The 17,839-nt window shown below is 40.2% G+C and overlaps 1 protein-coding gene across 5 annotated transcripts in view; it reads left to right on the top strand.

The window, feature by feature from the left end:
- zbtb46 (zinc finger and BTB domain containing 46) overlaps positions 1–17,839 on the top strand; it is a 51,935-nt gene that overhangs the window by 17,324 nt on the left and 16,772 nt on the right. The window lies entirely within an intron of this gene.

Raw genomic sequence — 17,839 nt, 5'->3', positions numbered from 1 at the left:
CTCAAATCTTGGAGGTGTGAGGTGAATCAGGGTTAAATGCAGATGGATGATACAATCCACTTTTTGCTTTTGTTTATATAACACACTTGCATTCACTCACCCACACCGAGAAGCAAATCAAATTTCACATTAAAATAAACTTTATTCGAGCGCACCTCTCTTGCTTCTTTCTAGTTAATTATTGTCTTTGCACAAAAACTAATTCTTCACAAAGGCGTACCTGCCCGTGTGAATGTGTGAGTGTGTATTGGAGGGGTTTAAGTGCGCCGTGGGCCCAAGGCGTCGATAGTTAGATCATTAAAAGTAAGAGAAGCTAATCCTGGGCGCATTAAGGGAGTTGGCTGTGAAATGGGCACACACGTCGCACAGCTAAAGAAAACAGGATAATTGAATTGACCTGGGTCACCGCACGGATTACTAGTGCGTCCTCACTATCCTAAGCTCCTCCCCCTCTCTGCGGGATTTAGGGAAGGACCTCTGGAAAGGGCAAGCGTAAGGAAAAAGCTGGACGTGTTGAAGAAAGTGCTACATGTTTGGGGTAATGTCAGAGAAAAACGTGCAACTAGGGGCAAAAATTAGTCTTCTAGCAATCAGTGTCCCAAGTAATCTTCCTTTTTGTTTACAAGTACAGCTTGTCATTTAAGAATCATTTAGTTTTTTGGGGATTGATCTTAATTACTTCAGTCTTTTCGTAATAGTCAGAGGTTATTATTTTTGCTTTAGTGGCGGAACAAATGTGAACACGGCCCAGGTGCAATGTGTATCGGTGGGCCCCTTCAGATGACCGGATTAGGGTGGTGGGGGTTCACGTTGCTATCTGATCACCAGTCGCGGGCTCTGACAGAGAACACCGTACCCTTTATACGAATGGGGTGGGGGGCTTTTGTTGCTGACAGAGATATTTTAACACTTAAACCCTATATTATATTTCTACACCCCAAGCACCCTCCTCTTGACTTTCCGACACAGGTCACCATGACAAAGACTAGAGTGTCTGCGTAGCGCAAAGCCGATTACGTCCTTCTTAATAGTGCATTTTGATAATTTTGTTTGTTTGAAATCTTATTTGTGTTGTAGTTAAAACAAAATCGGAATAACTATTGTGCTCCAGGCAAAGCCGACATTATTTCATTACAGCACATTAAACGACAATAAAAATGAACATGGCAGCAAAGAACCAAGCATCAGTGCTTTTGCCTGTTGCTGAAAGTAACTTTGCCCAAAGAGGTTATTCAAGTAGCCAGAAGGTGGCCGCTATTTTACTCGCCAAGATGAATTGAAGATGTTTAAAGAATTAATCTAGTAGATGCATTTCACCTAGTCATCCAATTCCAGTTTGAAACAATTATTAACTACTTTCCATTCTCTTGAAAGGCAAAAGATTGTAAATAAAAGTGATTATTTGCATAATCTACTCTCATTTTCGTAGAATGCTTCCACACATTACACATGCTACGGCAGCTCATTTGTCTCTACAAGCTGTCCTCCTCATGACCTATTGATTTTGCTCCATCCATGTTGTTTGTTCAAATTGCAAAAGCACATGATTGGTCACGTGAGAATCGGCATAACGCATTAACTGTCGTGGGGGCATGGCAAAGTCGAAGCGTTGACAAATTCATTCCCTACAATCTTGAGATCACTTCGAAATAACTGCATCATTAAGTGTAAGTCATGAAAACTGTTGTAGCCTTTCAAATTTTTTTGAGACCCATCCCTCGAATCACAGAGGAATAAAAATTTAGAATTTCGAACTTAATTAATGTAATACAGCTAAGAGACAAAAAATAAAAAAGCTGATTTTGAGGATCAATTCATTTACTTTCCTAGTATATTGCATATATTGCCTTACTATATTGTCTCGACCAAATGTCATTCTGCTCCATGCACAAATAATGAAGGGGTAACAATTATAACCTGGCACTTTATTCTACACCTGACCTGACCTCAGAACTGAGACAAAAAAAAACATCAGTTTCAGAGGAATGATGCACACCAAATTGCGTTATAAACCGTGCACGAATAACGAATAATAATAAGTAGCAATTTCCGTTAATGATTTCCCCAAGAAAACCAAAAACAAAGTAAGGAACATTTTGAGACCTCCCTTCGGTTGACCTAAAAATAAACTTTGCTCTAAAGAGTGTTTTTATATGACATTTTGGATACGATTACCAGTGTGTATTGAGTATTGTTCCAAAACGGTGGTTTCTGTTTGTTTATGGAGGGTGGAAGGGGATTATTCCTGAACGGGTTTCGTGAGGTTATTATTGACTCAGCGGCAAATACAGTAGACCCTTTACTAGGGTGGCGTGATGTTTTGGTTGATTGAGCATTCTTCTCCTTTACTATGTAAATTCTTTCGCCCCACCTAAGAAAAATCAGAACAAAAATAGCGTCAGTTTATTCCAAGTGTCGGTCAAAAATACACTGGATCTGTTCAGGCTTATGTCCACTTAAGTCTTAAGTCTCTGTAAGTAAAGGATTTTGTCACCTGCAGTTTGAGATTTGAATCAGATGTAGGGCCCAACGGATGTCTAGGGAATTAGAAAGTCGACTACGGCTCTATTTAAAGCTACTACATACAACACATATATATGCAAGGAGGACATATAGTTGATCTATCAGTACATAATCTGTTAGTTCAGCCACATCTACAGTACTTTACTTTTCATGATCATTATTGATGTTTTACAAATGGTAACAGCATGACAATACAAGGATTTCCTGACAAAGGATTTGAATGGATTATTCTCTCACATACAGATAATGTATGGTCGTATTTAAGATGCGCGTGTCGCCGTTCATTTCATAGGTTGGCGTGTCCATGCTGACATGAACAGTAGCACGAATGAGGATTTGATTTCTTTAGCTCCTCTTCCCTTGCGAACATCTGCTGTGTTCACTTGATGTTATTATTTGGGCCACCTCACGCTCGACTTCCTGTCTGTTGCATGTGATATGCGCTTGTCTGATGTTCACCTTTTGTGCAGACACAAATATTTGAACAGTTCACTTGCAAAAAAAACCCCTAAAACTCTGAACTATTTTTTATAGACTGGATCCGCTAATCTGATTATCTGTGTGTATTTTGTTTCTTCTTCTATTTTATTTGTGCTGACAATTTCAAAAGACAAGTTTAAAATAGTCTCCAGTCCTGCCAGCTGATGTCGCAAACCTTTTAACAATTATCTGGAATTATTTTTAGCCTACTACCAACTGTTTTTGCCTCACCTGGGATAAAACGCATCCCCAAGATCAAAGACTGTCATCTTATAAAAATATATATATATAAAAAAGGTGTGCCACTGATGCTAAATATTACCCCATCCTCTCATTTTGCATCTCACACTTCAAAAATGTCACTCTGGAATTTGATTTAAGGAAATATACAGACACCCATTTAGATTATTTTCCGCTATAAACTACAATGTGTAAATTTTTGCCTCATTGCAGGGTTTCAGAGTGGAAAAAAAACGATGGCTCTGAGACTTTTGAGATATAATGTACCAAGTACATACGCTCAAACGCCAATTAGGGAATGAATCAATTACACTTATCCCAGGGATTTTACTACTTTGTGTGTTTTTTTAATAGTAAATACAAATGTCATGTCTAGATAATGCCAATACAAATATTCAGTCCAAGGGTAATGCAAGAAAGGATATGATGTATTTGTAACTACTTTAAATCCAAATTATTTTACAGCACTTTAAATCAATATTAAATAGGTATCCTGTAGATATACTCTGTGGGAATGTATTTACTCTGTGGTGGGCGTAAGTTGTCTATTATAATGTCTAATCCTATCTTTTTATTTCAAGTTATTGTTTCGCCCAACTCATTATGTATCACGTGTTTTTTTTTAATATATAACAATTTTAGAATATTTCAGCAAATTATAAATGTAGCTGTTTACTTGATGTTTTTATTTTGTTGTAGCACCAAGGACATACCTACTTTATTGTTGACAGTAGCATGACCAGCGCTACACAATAATCATCTTATTTATTTATTACTTTTATTGAAATGTTTCAATGACCTTTCAGGAGAGCTTGCGGGAATTTTGGCAACTTGGTAAAAGACCAGCATGAAACACTCACTGACAGAGTTCAGACATGTGGGTTGTTCTTGCCATTTCCCTCTAGCTGTTGTACATGGATTACTTCAAAAAATGTTTTTTCTTCTTCTAAATCTAACATCTTTAGTTGACTCTCCTCTCTTTGGCAACTCTCGCTCAAACATGCCCACAAGGACAAGAAAAAAATGTTTGCTAGTCAAAGCTTTCTTATTCCTGTTGGTTGGGCTTGTACTACATTTTTTGTTGTTTTTGGTGCTGAGACTCTCACCCTCTTGAGCTGTGAGGCCTTAAGAACTCTTACCTGAGTTCTATAGACAGGCATCCCCCTCTGCACACCTCATGTTTGAACTGCCACATCAACTTTCGCTCTCCCCTTCCCTCTCTCTTTCTCTCTCTCTCTCCTTGCACCCCGTCTCCCCAAGCCTCTGCAGTCTAAAGGTGAACACTTAAAATAATGAATCAGATCCCCCTTTCGCCCCTTTTCTCTCTGTATTCAAGTTAAGTCTCTCCCAATTGTATTTGCACTTCATTAAACTTGAAATAGGTTTAATATTTAAAACACCATGAACAGCTTTCAACACCCCCCCTATCCCTTTCCACTTTTTCATTCGCTTCTCCTTACTTTTGGTTTTGATAATCGACTCTCATATTTCCTCCCTAATTCACTCCTCCTTCATTAAAAGCCAAAATAGATTTAATATTTCTTATTGTGTGGAGTTAATTTGCACCCTTTTCTTCACGGCTTGCTGCTCCAGACGCTTGTGTTGGATGACTACCGTAATTACTCGAATATAACACGCAGGTTTTTGCAAAATAATTAATTCCAATAGTTGGGGGTGCGTGTTATAATCAAAAACTAATATTTTTTTTTTTTTTTTTTTTTTTTTTTTTGTGTCTTGTTACATGGCCCTTAGCCTGGTGCTTTTTCTTGCCAAATAAATTGAATTGAAATTGAATAGAATAAAATAAATTACAAATTTTCGATCGAAAAAAGCATTGTCAAACTCACTTTGACGCACGGATTTTACGTCATCTCGTAGAGCCGACGCACGGATTTTACGTCATCTCGTGAAGCCGAGACCACCACTGCCCCCCTCTAGCCTCGTACCCGTCTCAGTTCACCCTCTCTCAGTTCAGTGTTATAATCAATAACTAAAATAAATTACAAATTTTCGATCGAAAAAAGCATTGTCAAACTCACTTTGACGCACGGATTTTACGTCATCTCGTAAAGCCAATCGGATGATGTGTTGTGGGAGGAAGAGGAAGTGGATGAAGGAAGCGTGGACGTTGATAGGATTCTCAACGAAGAGATGTATGAGAGGACAGACAAAGAGAGAGAGGAACTTTTCATTTGAAGGATTCTAATGAATAAATTTGTTTGAACAAAACAATCGTGAAACGAAGAAAAAAAGGTAAGATTTCTGATTTTCGTCAGCGGGAAATTTTAGGTGCGCACTATATTCGAGTACTGCGTTTTTCCAGATTTTTTTGGCCCAAAGTTATACCTGCGTGTTATTTTCGAGTGCGCGTTATATTCGAGTAATTACGGTACTCCATCACATTGAAGCCCCCCCACTCAACCCTCCTTTCTTTCGGTCTTCTTTTTTCTGGCCTCTGCTTCGTCTTTCTCACTTTTTCAACAGTGCCTCCTTTATCTGATGTCTCGCATTGTGTTCCACACCTCAGCGTTTCCCCTCACTCCCCCCCACCTTCTATTTGCCTTTGTCCTCAGACTACACGCATGATCATTTCAGCCTTTTTCCTCCCATCCTATTGACTCTTGTGGCCTGTCTGCCCCACCTCCTCTGCACCAGGCTGTTCTTCCCCCAGTATTCTTTTTTATCGAAAGCCTCATTTTGATTTAGTAAAAAAATAAATAAATAAATAAATAAAAAAGTTATATTATTGCTGTGGCAACCACAGCCTTTTTCTCACCGCCCACCAGCCATCCTATTCGTATGACCTCACATCCTGCTGGACATGATAGGCAGTCCACCAACTAAAAAGCCCCTTTTCCTACTTGCAAACATTCACACCATTTTTCACACTCTTGCTGTCTGTCTTGTTCTCTCGCAGCTTTGCGTTCTCTAAATGTGCTCTATTTTTAATTCAATGCTTTAAATCAAGCTACCTTTGACAGGAAAAATAAAAATCTTGAATTGAATGTCTGGCAGCCCCCTCAACCGATTTCTCATTCTCCACCTTCTCCATGCTAGGAAATGAGGGTGCGGGGGTGTTTAAGATTAGACAGCCCACCCTGCCTGCACCTGGGATGGGCACGTGCATGTGCTCAAGTTGGCCGTCGCCCACCACATAATATAAGCGCTCCCCCTCTAGAAAATGCATGCAGTATATACAGACACCACTGCTCATGTTCTATAAATGCACCACCCCCCCACTTCTTTTGGCATTCATCAGTCAGGTCTAAGAATGAGCCAGAGTGCATATGGCAGGATGTCCTATTGGCACAGCGTGCATGGGTGGGCGGGTCAGGAGGTTTCTGTGGCTACACAATTCACGGCAGAACCCTCACCCACAGTTACTTCTGCTTTAACATTATTGGAAATCACTTAATGTAATCACTATAGTAGTTTGCATCACCTAGGTCAGACTAGATTAGATTGCACTTTATAACAGATTCACACAAACACGAAGAAACCTATATTTGGTACCTGGACACATTTTTTCTTGACAATTTCATTGTAAACCCAAATTATTGAGGATCCTCATGGTGTCATGAACCAGTAACTTTTTTTACGTGTTTCTCGCATCTTTCATACAAATTTGTGAAAGGCTTTAGTTCGTAGTAATATATTAAGGACCTTTGGAACGAATTGCAGAATTTCTACGTAAAAATGTACTAAACCAATTCTGGAAAGAATTAATTTCGTAAGTAGAGGTACCACTGTATGTCTGTGTGTATATATATATATATATATATATATATATATATATATATATATATATATATATATATATATATACAGTGATCGTCTGTGTTTTATGGTTAATCATAAGAAGCTTCCTGTGAATTGTGAAAAACCGCACAGTATGAAAAAAAACAAGAAAAGAAAGAAATTTAAATGAAACAAGATTGACGTGTTTGGTTTCGGTCTTTGTTGTTTTTGTGTGGTAGTCTCAAAGGAAACCAGGAGGTTTTAACCATTAATGCGTCTGTGTTACATTTCCAAATAAATAGAGGAACGGTGATACACTAATGAAATACAAAAATCTACATGTTGATTTTCACTGTAAAAACCACGTGAGCTTGATGGTGTGGCTTTTCTTCAGGTGATGTGTGTGTGTGCACTGATCTGATCTCTGATAATGCAACCTGTATCCATGAGCCTGGCAGCCCCGCAGGGCTATGGCTTGTCTGACTGTGCTGACGGTCATTAGGAGCTTATTGAGCACAAGCGAGGAAGTCCAATCTGAAAAAAAAAAAAAACAGAAGCTGCTATTGTATGAAGGGGCATTAGGGTTCGCTGATGTCTGAATTTTTGCCCTCTGTCATTTTCGACCAACACCGGAGGTCCTCCTTGGCTGTGTTTATTTGAGCAAGGTAGCTTTGTTCTCTTCACTGTGCCCGCTTCCACTGTGGCCTCCACCCCCGCCACACCAGTTGGGAAGAGAAACCATGTGGGGAAGGGGAGGCGTAGGCGGGGGGTTGTGTGATGTTTGGACTAAACGGACAACCTGCACAGGATGTAGAGGTTTACAGCCAGTGGGTGTGTCACAGTCATTGAGGCATTGAGCTCATGTACTGTATGCACATGGACCCGAAGCTTCAATCAAATTGATTTATGTGAACGGCTGTATGTATGTAGTTACATTATATTCTTATAAACACACATTACATACTATATATATATACAGGCACATATATAACTGCGTGTGTGTTCCCACTGGAGGACTTTCCTCGCCACACTCCACACTGTTCTCTTCCCTCCTTCCCCCATTTCCAGGGTCACACCCTTCCACACTTCCTTCTACTTCATCCCTCATTTCATCTCTTTGTCGAAACCCCATCCCCCTTATAACGACAAACGTGCTAATCATACATCAGAGTTGGCCCACAGCAAGGAGGCACTTGGAGGGAGAGGCTGAAATCACCACAGGGGACAATTATAGTTTAGGCTGCGGAGACATAAGTGTGTAGTCGTGGGTGGGTGGGCGTGTTGGATGGAAGAGTTGGAGACAGCGAGCTATCTGTCCTTCACAACTATCTCGCCAACCTTCGTCTGTTTGGACCAGCCCGTCGCCATCCCATCTTGTACATTGTGCAAAGCACTCTTTATTTATTGCTGAAATCCTTGAAATGACTGAACTTCCAGTCAATGTCACATTGTCAAAACACACAATTAATAGGGCTGGATAGAAAAACTGATACACGTTTTCCAAAATTTTTTACCCGTCACGAGTCATTCTCTTTACTGATGGTTGATTCTTTGCTGTTTCAGCGATGTTAGTACAAGTGTTTTTTGCTACTTCCAATTTTAATCAAGAGTCAATTTGCTCTTGTAGCTTAGTCCCAAATTTTCATGATGAACAAACCCTCTTTGTAATTCGTGACTGAATGTTTCAAGCTCAAAACCATTACTACTCAGCAACAACATTTGCAGTTGCAACAGTTCCCTAGTACACTAAATTCACAGATGCAAACTGTTATCTCACCCCAGGAGAATTTGCTGCTTGTCAAAGCGCTGTATGTACTTGAACACATGCAAACGGAGGAGAAAACATGATGTCGAAATCATTTCCTTGGAGGCTTTTTAACTTTTTAACTTGCACCTCCAACAACAAGAGAACCCAGTTTTCTTCTTCCTTTTTTTTTTTTTTTTTAAATTATCATTAATCCATTCAAGATCCCGGCTGTAAAAGTAATGTTCGGAGTAGATAGTAAAAGGACTGGTGGGTATATTTCTCATTTTCTGAGACATTTCTTAGATTTTTATTGGAATTCTGAGATGAAAATTAAAGTTGGAGTCATGATTTTCTGTGGTATGTACATAGATGCTGTACTGGATGTTCTTTTTTTTTTCTTTACGTGGTGAGACTGTTGGGCCTTGGCCTGGTTCCTCTGGAGCACCAGACATATAGCTTCAAGGTTTGGTGTGTGTGTGCGTGTGTGCGTGTGTGCTTCTGTCGTGCAGTTGAGGAGAGAGTATGTGACGGGGGCTTTGATAGCGCGAGACACCCGGACCCTTCTCCTTCTCTTAACCCTCTGTTTAGGCCTTGATAAGTGGAGCCGGAGTCTGTGGGGGCTAGGGATTCCTGTCTGGCACAAACACACACACTACGTAAAAAAAACATACACACACCGGGATACGCCCGCTCTGCATTCCAATGACCGATTAAGGAAGCAGCCAAGCCGTTTTACCCTCTTCAGTCCCAATTTCCCAAATTATCCCCTTTTCTAAAGTTGAAGTAAATGTATCTATTTATTTCAATTAACTGCACTCATATTGCTTTCTTTTCATTTATTCTGCCTGTGTCCCTAATTAATTTAAGCTCCACTTTTTCCATCTTAGACTTCAAGTACTCTTATGTGAGTCAGATTTATCTCATTCATATATTATTAGAGTTTCATCAAGTTTTGAGCCACTGCGGTAACTATAACTCTGAGAGGAAGGATGCACAGCAACTTTATTGAAATGTGTTTTTGGTCCATAATGTGAAACTGAACCAAAGTGGCAACATTGATTAACCTCCAGCAACAATAAAAGGACAAAATACACACGGTTCTCCTTTTATTCTGTTTTGTAAAATGTGTTTCCTGTTGTCTGTGTTGCCACACCTGCTCTAAAAAAACAGTATAAAAATCCATTGTTTTCCCCCTATTTTCACTATATGAAAAAAATCCCTGTGAACATAAACATCTTTTATAGGTCATGTAATAATCACAATTGTTTAGCACAGCCATTATAATATTTTAAATTAAATTGTCACTTCTGTATATTCTCATTAGGTACAAACAGCACTTTTTAATGTACATACAACATATCTTGTATTTGCTGAGCCCTACATTATAAATTTGAATATATATATATTTTATGCCTTTGGTAATGTTTTTCCTTCCTCCTGTCACTCTTTCCATACTATTTTGCACATCCTATACAACGTTGTGTATCTCTAAGTCCTCCCAGGGGTGTGTTCCCGGGGTTAGGAAGGGGTCATGTGGTCTCACGCTGACCTTCTCTTTAATGGCTTCTTAATGAGAGCATCCAAGAGGCAGAGAGAAGAGCAGTTTTGAGAAGAGATAGCAGTAGCTCTCCTCAGGGTGCTGCTGACTCTTGGCGTGTGTGTTTCTGCACTTGTGTGTATGTCTGTGTATGTACTATGCATGCATCCTAACCCCTTATTCCATTTTGAGCCCTCCCTGAGCACTATGTTCCTCTCTGGGGAAATATGAAATATAACACATTTGTAGCCTCGAATAAGCGCTACGGTGAGCCCCCTTCACTGGGGATACTGACCAAGCACTGCTGTCAAAGTGAAAAGCTGCAAACCCCAAAAAGGTTTTGTAAATGGGGATTCAGTAGATCATAGGCGCAGTTTGTCTGGACCGGTAGTACTAGGAAGTAGCAAGTTAGCAGCATGACGCCGGTATACCATTGCTGTCATGGTGATCGTTTCTGGGGACAATTTAAAGGATTAAATGATGAACTAGAAATGGCTCCAGCATTAATACAATACTTCATTATTCCATTTTTCTTGTTGTGGTTTTTATTTTTGAGTTGGCCGGCTTGTTCCCTTGAAACTCTTGGCTGTGCTGGTATTAGTAGGGCCTGGATTGGGTTGGTAAGTAGTTTGGAGTAGATGTGCTGAGGTTTCATTGAACACCAAAAGAAATCAATAAATATGCTTAATCATTAATATGGGGGTACATTCTTTACAGCTTTGTGCTATCTACTGGTTCTGGCTGTGTGCAAGTTGAAGCAGACGGTGGACTGCTCTTTAACTTGCAAATCCTTTGCTGATTTGATCATGAGTAATTAATCTCAATACCGCGGCTTTTCAGCAGTGGCGGAATGGGAGATGAACACATTCTCTTTGGTTTCCTCGCCACATTCGTTCTATCATCTCCAAGTTAAACTGGATGGGTGTGGGCCTGCAAATCTTGGCTTTGTTCAAATGTTTTCCTAAATGATGATACTTCATTAAACTTGAAGTGCAGCACAATTCTTGCAATGTTGCAGTTAGAGCTGTAAAAAAACGAAAAAAAAGATACTTCCGTGTGAGGGTAAGTGACATTTGAAGTCATGCCGTACACTCGATTAGCTCAAGAGTCACATAGGTCTACTAAAGCTAAGGCTGGAACTTGTACAGGTCTGCGCCCCCTCCCTTCATCTCTGTTTATCTCACTTCCTTCCTGTTTCACCCTCAGCTCTCCTCGCTCATTTTGATCTACAGCAAAGTGCACCGTAAACACTGCAACTTGCTCCATCACTCTCCCTCGCTACCCAGACTGTCTGCCAGTTTTCCATCTCCCTCTATCTCCCTTGGCCTTGCTTTTCCTCTCCGTGGCACTGAACACCTCCCATGTTGAGGCCAGAGCTCTCTCCTTGTTGGAGGCAGGTTGCCAAGGATACAAGCACAGAGAGGAACAGTCTTAATGCTAAGAGATGTGAGAGATGAGCTGAGGGCAGGGACGTACTGTTGCTTCCCTGATCACGTGTTAAAGCCACCGCTTCGTGGCGTGTTCTTCCTGCCTGCGTGGACGTGGCAAACTCACCGACATGCGCAATTTGCGAAGGAACTTCTTGTTTATGTTTTGGAATGCCCTATCATCTTTTCATATCTATGCCTTTGTCAGACCGTCGGGGATAGCACACAAGATACTAGCATGACCAAAGGGGTCATTGAAACAAAAAAATATACACAAGTGAGCTCACTTTTCAAGATGCCCAAGATGGATTTGTCTCGAAAGCAAAAATGTTATATTTCCTCACCTGCTTGAAATCGTTGCCAAAGTCATTCTTTGCAAAATTATTTAAAAAATGTTTGTAAATATTTCAACAAATGGTTCGTTTTTTTATGTTTTCTAAAAAATAACACAAATATTTTAAAGTCTATGGTGTCATTGAACCCTATTCAGTTCACAACCAAGTACCAGTTTTTCAAGCTTTATAGTTTTTTGTCATTTTTTTTAGATGGAAGTTAAAACCAGCAAGAGCTGCAACTGCAACCCTGTTGCTCATGTCTTGACAAAAGGAGAACTTCCTTGTATACATGAGCAGTGATTAACAAACCCTGTTGGGAAATTATCCAATTTCACCCTCTCATTTTTTTCCCTGTGAAATGACTCCCCATTTAGCTACAAATAATATAATAATCTAGTTCTTGTTAGGATACTGGTGTCTAATGACAATCAGAACAATTAAAGATCATTTTAAAAGATGCCGTAGATGGCAGAAGGCACAAATAAACTGTGCATTCACAATAAGAGCTTTGAGTTCAACGGAACAAGGCCATATTTCAGAGTTGGTAAAATTGAGTGTAGCGATCCATCAATCTTGATCAGTACATCAATAGAATTCCTTTATTGAGTAGAAATGTGGCAGATTGTATTTTAATATTGGCAAATATCATATTGTTGTGCAAAGAATCCATACATCGATCTGGAGAGATGCGTCCATCAGTTAAGCGACGATCCCTTGAAATCCGTCATTTGACTAGGCTCAATAAGGATTGGTAAAGATTGATGTAGTGATTGTTATACAAATTCTGCTTAAAATGTGTGTTCTGAGTGTCTCGATGAATAAACCCAAATAGAATCCCCACCCATATAGTGTATTGTTTCCCCCTACACTTTCCATTATCCACTCAGGATCAAATTCTCCTGCCTCACCCTGCTAATTTGACCCCTGGACCCACTGGCTGGGACTTTTGGGCTCATGCCTGTTCATGACTTCCTCCCTCGTGCATGTGCGGGGAGCTATAATACGCAAGCGCTCTCTGCTTTTAGCACAAAGCCATGCGTGTTTGCCTTCCTTCCCCACCCAGCATTCTTTCCCCATGCACACCTCTCCCCCGCTCTGCGGCCACTTCACTTCCCTCCCTGCCGCCAACTCGCTCGGCTTCACCCCACCTTTCACGAGCCATCTCTTGATCGCACATGCTCACTTGATTTGCGCTCTCCTCTCCGCTCTTGTATATCTAACGGTTTTTACATTGCCCCTCCATACACATCCAGCCTCCCCCGCGTCCTTGGTTGCTAATACATCTCCATTTATTTCTCCCTCTACGTGCTGCCAGTCTTTATATTCGCTGGTATGCGCAAAAGTTTGGCTACACCACTTGATGTAAAGCACATAGATATAGCATGTGAATCTATAATGCGCAAAACGGTGTTATCCGGATTTGGTGGTTTTGGCAATTTTAAGTTAACATGCATAATCCTATTGAACATGTTCAAAAGCTTATGTCAAATGGCATTTTAATCTGAGGTGTTTGTTTATGTGGGATCTTTTTAGGACGGAATTGTTGATCGAGATGAAACTTCTTTGTTGTTCACATGTTGAATATTGCGAATATTTAAGCCTTGTTAGCGGTCTGCATTGTCCATGTCCTGTTGTTTTAAAATTCTCTGGCATCATTCCTCCTCTCTCTCGCTTTAACTCCCTCCCTCGCATTCCCTCTAAACTGCATTAACTCCCGAGATTACCTCAAACCCTGCAATCCTCCACCACGTGCCCCCTCCCACCACCAATTCTCCCCTTATTCACTTGCTCACCTGTAGACTATTCACACATTTCAGTGCAACTGCAAATTGATGCACTTGTTGCTCTTATTTTCACAACATCTCCTTAAAAGCTCCATCTTTTCAGTATTTTTTTTATTGAGGCAACAGCCAGCAAAACTATAACTTTAAAAGAAATTATGGCCATGACTATTTTGACTCTATTAGAATCAATGTCATCTTAGCAAATAAACGTCCTGCTTTTTTTTTTTTTACTATTTGCATAAACGTCCTGCATTTTTTTTTTACTATTTTAAAAGAGGAACTTTCAAAAGAAAAGTGTTTGCAAGCATTGTACAGAACTCTAATGAGGCTTAAGTATTTATCATCTGTGAAATTTACAGCCACAACATAACAATATATTGATTAAGTTTTCTTATCCTATACAAACACAGAAAATAAACTAGTACATTCTAACAGATATGTTCAATCTGCTGAAGTATCCTCTCTACGACTTTTTGTATACTGTACTACAAAAGGCTTACTTTTGCAAAAGAAATGTAATTTTCCTGAAGCATGGCTGGAAAAAATGAAGTCCTTACATAACAAGTTTAATAACGGTGAGTCCTTTGCAGTGCTCGTCCAAATTCTAAAATGGTTCTTGTATTCACTAAAAGTGAGAAAATCTTAATTTCATCATTGGTCATTAGTTATTTAACTTGGTCTTAAATGTTTTGGTTTCTATTGCTTATGAAGTTGATTGTCAACATGGTATAAACTGTTCCTAAAATGTAATGTGAATATCTAACGAATAACAATAAAATCTGTCTATGTGGAAAATATTTCAAGATGGATGTCACGGCCATTTCAAATCAATACTTAAACTTTCCATAACACATTAATAACTATACTCTTTGACGAGGATATCACAAGAATTCTTGGATGACTGTTCACACCTCACAAAAAGATGTGTTTGTGTCATTTCTGTCTCTTGACAGAGCCTGTGCATGAGCGTTAGCGCCTCCAAATTTTGCCACATTGTACGCCATGCATGGGTTTGTTACTTGAGTCGCATAAAAGTACGCACGGAGTTACTGACAAAGCAAGTCTTCCGCTTCTGACGAGACAGGCTTTGGCCCTCAATGGAGTGAAACGCTTGCAGAGTTGACACGAGAGCACTAGGGGGCTGCCAAACCAGTCCTAAGTGCTCGCTTTAAAACACCCCATATAGTAGAGCAACACGTTGTCTCATTTGCGCGACTGTTTTACACTAAAGTGCAGTCCTAATTTGACAGCATGCATGTGTTGTAAACCCCTGAAGAAAAAACATGTTTATTCAGCGTTTGGAGATGTTCAGCTGAAAGTTTTCTTCAGGGGTGTCAAAGTAGCAGCAGATAAAGGCTAAACAACTCAACTAAAATGATTCACTTTATAAATAGACCTTGCCCCTGCAAGCCCTCCCACCCACAGCAGCTCCCCCTTAGCCATCCTGGCTCCCTTGCATTCACCCACACACCCACACTCCATCACCCCTTTGTCCACCTCTCACCCCTTTACTCGTGCAGTTGCTGATGTTCCTCATAGCGTCCCTTCCACCCACACCGCAACTCACCCCCTTCCAACCTCCTCCAGCAGCAGCACTACCGTGTCCACTTGTACCATCATCTTTCTTTTTCTCTTGTCTTCTTCCGCCCTCACCCCTCTTTCCCTCCCTTCGCTTATATATGGCCTTCAGGGCCTGCTTGATTTATGCTTGCCCTCCCTACACTCTCACGGACAAACACAGCACCACTACCAGCCTTCCTTGTCTCTTGTGTCGGTTGTGGCCTGGCTAGTCCCTAAAAACAACAGAAGGAGACTGAGGAGGACATCGGAGGGAAATAGAATAACAGCTTCTTTTGCTTTACATCCGCCCTCCTTTTTAACCCAGCATTTTTTCATTCCCCTCTCCCACACTGTTTTTTAAATTGCCTCTGAATTCTTGAGGTGTTTTAGTGCCTCACTCCCTTTTCTCTCATCTAAAATTGCTTTTTTTTAACCCTCTCAAACATCAGCATCATGAGGAAGCACCTTCCACCTCAGCCTCCCTTCTTTTTCCATTCGAGGACAAACACACTAATCATGCATTCGGGTCATGGGAAGAGTTTTGTTACGTTCTGTGTTGTGGGGACATGTTGCTGAGCATAGAGCTGGGCATGGTGTTGCCAACTTACTAAAGCACCTATACACCAGGTCCCAAAGTCATTTTGAGCTGCATTCTTTAATAACTCATTTTATCAGTTTGTCTAAAAACATTAAACCAAAGCCCATAAGTGTTGTTCTCTGCGAAAAAAGAATAGATTGAAAAGAAGAATGTTGTCACTGATAGTTGAAGCTTTGTTCTTGATTCTTTTTAATCATAACACTTTGTTTCAGTTAGAGTTGATATTTTCAGTTTCAAATACTACATTTTTGGTTTCGTCAAGACGTAGCTCATGCGAAGCTTGGCTAATTTTTCAACTTTTTTTTGTTTGTTCAGATTACACTACTTTTGGCCTTTATTTAGCTTCACAGAAACATTGCACCAGGTTTCAAAATGAGCCAGATGTGTTGCTCATACCACTTAAGTCATTGTTTTACATTGTTGAGACACAAGTCCCAACTTTTCAATTTAGACACATGCTCACACACGTGCCAATGTACTTCACTTGTTGCAATCACACCATCAATTTTATTGCCATTAAATCGTAATATAACATAAACAAATTTAAATGAACTTGGATTACGATGCAGACACTCAAAAATAAGTTTAATCTAACATTATACTAAACTTAATTCTAATTTTGTTTTACATTTTTATACATTTCTCCCGGCCGGGTTGGCTCTGTTTGCCCCGCCTCCACACTGACTTTCAGTCAATATCGAGGGTTGTTTGAGTTTGTATTCCCTTCAAAATATTACGAAAATGATGCACACAAATGTCCTCACAATAGGATAACGCACGACCACTTGCCAACGAGAAGTAGTCTTGAATTAGTGATCGCTTCGCCAACAGGAGCTAACAGGCTAAGGGGGGAAAAACTCAGAAAAAATGCAACGCTCCGCCCAGTGCTCGCAGAGACATTACAAAGAGGGAGTTGCGACCAGAGACATTACAAAGAGGGAGTTGCGAGCCAGTGCCCCTGATGTTCTTATGAGCAGCCAACGAGACGTAATATATTCTCCTCGTAGCGATCGCTCCGCCATTCGCGCTGAGTGACGGAAAAAAACACTGAAAAAATGCAACGCTCCGCCCAGTGCTCGTAGATATCTGTTATACACGAAAGAGATGTGGCAGAAAAAGACAGTGCGCTACAATGATAAACAGTCTCTCATGTCTTGGCCACCTGGCTTTCTCGTATCTAGAGATAATTATTTGCTCAAAATTGTACTCGTATCTCGAAATGCTCGTATGTCGGGGTGCTCGTATGTCGAGGTACTAATGTACAGTTTTTTTGTGTGTTTTTATTTTAAGGCCAATCTTCTTAATGCGTTGTTTAAGTGTCCCGTGCTGTCCATGCTCACGTGCAGGGACAAAATAAGCCACATATTTGCTTGTTCCTTTTTTAAAGTGGGGTTTATTTAGCAAAAATGTGAAAACCAAGGGTGCTTGGGTGCCATGGCAACAAAATTAAAAGAAGGATCTCTTCAGAAGGCAGAATCTGAATTATTCGGCTTCATTTTCAGAAGGAAAAGGAAAATACCCTTCCATGCAGAATAGACACCTTAGTATTACTGCCAAGATCAAAAAATGAGGTAAAGATGAGGAAAAAATGCTTCTTTTTTTTGGGAAGTGCGTGACTTATTTTAAATGTGTGGATCCTAACATCTAATATAGTGATAATAACAATCTGCATACTATATATTCACAAGCCAAGATGTAACTCTTATGTCCCTAAAACTCCAGATAAACCCATAGTCCCCAAACAACACCACAATATGTGTGTGTCCAAATCCTGAGCCCGGCGTCCCTACGATGAAATCCATAAACTGCGTGCCTGGGATTTGGTGTGGACTGTTCCTGCCGTGGTAAATGATTTCATCTGTTGGAACAG

This window comes from Stigmatopora argus, chromosome 1 (assembly GCF_051989625.1).
Source record: "Stigmatopora argus isolate UIUO_Sarg chromosome 1, RoL_Sarg_1.0, whole genome shotgun sequence".
Taxonomy (NCBI): Eukaryota; Metazoa; Chordata; class Actinopteri; order Syngnathiformes; family Syngnathidae; genus Stigmatopora; species Stigmatopora argus.
Note: the sequence above shows the minus strand (reverse complement) of the source record. Positions and strands in the feature narration are given on the sequence as shown.